The sequence below is a fragment of the Cryptotermes secundus genome, unplaced genomic scaffold (genome assembly GCF_002891405.2).
Source record: "Cryptotermes secundus unplaced genomic scaffold, Csec_1.0 scaffold931, whole genome shotgun sequence".
Classification (NCBI taxonomy): Eukaryota; Metazoa; Arthropoda; class Insecta; order Blattodea; family Kalotermitidae; genus Cryptotermes; species Cryptotermes secundus.
This window is the reverse complement of record NW_019732382.1, coordinates 368,658-371,697: the sequence shown is the minus strand read 5'-3', so window position 1 is coordinate 371,697 and position 3,040 is coordinate 368,658.

Below are 3,040 nucleotides of genomic sequence, written 5' to 3'. Positions count from 1 at the left end.
ACTGCATAATGAGGAGCTTCGTAACTTGTACTCTTCTTCAAGTATAATTAGAATGATCAAATCAAGGAGGATGAGGTGGGCAGGGCATGTAGCACGAATGGGGGGAGAAGAATGCATGCAAGATATTGGTGGAAACGCCAGAAGGAAAGACACCACAAGGAAGACCAAGGCATAGGCGAGTTGACAATATTAGAATGGATCTTAGAGAGAGAGGATGGGATGGTATTGATTGGATAGATCTGGCTCAGGATAGGGACCAGTGGAGGGCTCTTGTGAACATGCTAATGAACCTTCGGGTTCCATAAAATGCTGGGAAATTCTTGAGTAGCTGCAGAATTGGCAGCTCCTCCAGAAGGGCTCAGCTCCATGAGTAAGCAAGTAAGTAATATTGCACTAAATACTTGTAGACAATCAATGTGCATAGTGAAATCAGTTCAGATTTAATTATTGTCTTTATATCTTTGTGTCTTGAGCGTACAGATTTCAGGAATATGCTGTGTGGAATGTTGAGAATTTTTCCAACATTTTGGAAACATTGCAATTGTCATTTTCAGAGCTGATGACTTGGGAGGGGTTTAGCAGCACTTACAGATCTTGCAGTGGGTGATGATTGGGATATGAAACCATTACAGGGTAAAACATGAGACAGGTGGTGTCCAACAGGGAGCAACCATATGGCTACTGAAAAAAATGTGAAAAATGTGTCAGTGGTAATGTGCTTAATGAAAAGACAAGATGAAGAATTTTTTGGTGACCAGATGGCCTTGATAAGGGGTCTGGAAATGCTGTAGTGAGTGTGTTTAGTACAAGAGGTGATTGGGAGAGTTTCAGCAATCACATGGTTTAAGAAGAGGTGGTGAGAATGGTTTTAGTGACCACATGACTTTGAAAGGAAATAAACCGATTTTTAATGATGATGCTAATGGGAAAAGTTATTTTTTTTACATGTTCATGGAAAAAGGAATAAAAAAGTTCATGGTGCCTACTATGAAAGTCTGTACAGGTTAAGTTCAGTAGTTTAATGATGGTTTAATAGTTGGTTTGGAGGGAAAGGGGTGAAGCCAGATTTTACATAGTATACATCTTCACAATTGAAGTTATGAGGGTGTTTTACCATTTCAGTAGCTTCCCAATGATGTGGGTAGGGTAAGTCTGAATTTTGGCTATCACCTCTGCCCTGTTGAAGTTGATGCTATGTTCTTTTCCTGTTGGGTGTTTGGCTGCTGCATACCGTTGGTGATCCAGTCAGGTGTGTCTGATATGTTTGAACATTCATTTTTTTATTAATCCTGTAGATCATGATACAATGATATAGGACAAGTCTTTCAGCTAATATACATTATTAAATTAGAACAATCTTAATACTAAAAAATTACATAAGACATACAACATTTTATACATTATATACTGTATACTTCTGCTTATATCAGTAGCAAATATTCGAGAATTCATTGTTCAAGTAGTCGTCCGTTGAGTAATAGCACCTCTGAATAAGGAACTTCTTCAATTCCCTTGTGAACTGATTTTTATTTTCTATTTCTTTTATGTTGTTAGGCAATTTGTTGTAAAAGATACAGCCAGCTACTGAAGGATTACTATTATAAAGTTCAAAGTTGTGCCCATATATATGATAGTCTTTATTATTTCTTGTGTTATGTGTATGTATTTGTTCATTCACTGTGCAATTACACTTTTTTTTACATATAGGATTGTTTCTTGTATATATAGCGAGTATACTGTTAGTATCTTTAGATTTCTAAAGCTATCCCTGCACGATTCCAGATGTTTTAGCCCTGCAATGTATCTTACTGCCCTTTTTTGGAGTACAAAAATTCTTCTAGTGAGGGTCTTAGCACTATGTCCCCATACTATTATTCCATAAGATAGATGAGGATAGATCAAACAGTAATACAACATTCTTCTTTCATTTAAATTGAGTATTTTAGATAGCCTGTTAATTATGAACGGGTTACAGCTAATTCTACTGCAGGTTTTTTCAATATGTAATTCCCAGCTGAAGGTACTATCTATTACTACCCCCAGGAAATTTGTACTTTTTACATTTGATATTCCCATGTTCTTTATTAGGATTTTTAGATTACTTTCCTGCCTGCATTGTTTTGTCTGGAAGAGAATATAGTGAGTTATAGATGGATTTATAAATAAATTATTTGTCTCAAAGTATTGCTCTACCACTCCTATATTAATTGAAGTCGTGTTTTGGAGCTCATCCAGAGATATATGCGGCAGTCCATTTACTAATGATATAGTGGTGGTTGAGATGGCGTAAAAGGAGAAGACAGGAGAAAAGGAAACATTGGGTGCATCACTTCTTTCCCGAAATTTAGAGAGAACTTAATCAGGATCCTGAACTGTTGAAATCATTTTACAGAATGAGCATTGAAAGTTTTTCTTTATTAGTTAATCTTCTTGGACCTCAAATTCGAAGACAAGATACAAATTTTGGTACAGCTATGTCAGCAGAAGAAAAATTACTAATTACTCTGAGGTAGGGAAAGTTTGTCTTTTTACTGATATACAAATTCTGCAGATGTCTAAACAAATACAATACCACTGCTAGAAAATTTTTGTTTACATCATCTTTTTGTTGGTGTGCCCCCAGCCTTGATGATCTTCGTATATGACGTGCAGTTCTACAAAGCAATTTTTATTTATTTATTTATAGATTTCTTGTTCCATCACATCCATTTGAGGCTGAAGCCTAGATACAGAATTGTGTCAAATTATCTTGCTAATACAATCAAGCAATTGTCTAATAAAATCTATGTATAATTTATAACAAAAATTGTTTACACCATAGTAAAGTTATTCTCTAATATTTAAACATTAAAACTTCAATAAAATTCAAGATGAGATTTTTTACATAAAATAACAAATATTGATCATACAGTTCTTTGATATAAAATGAATTCATCATATACATTCTACTAAAATTATTATACTTGTATAATGTATAATAATACAATAATTACAATAGTGTAAGCAGCTCAGACTCTGTAGGATTGAATGGTATGATAAT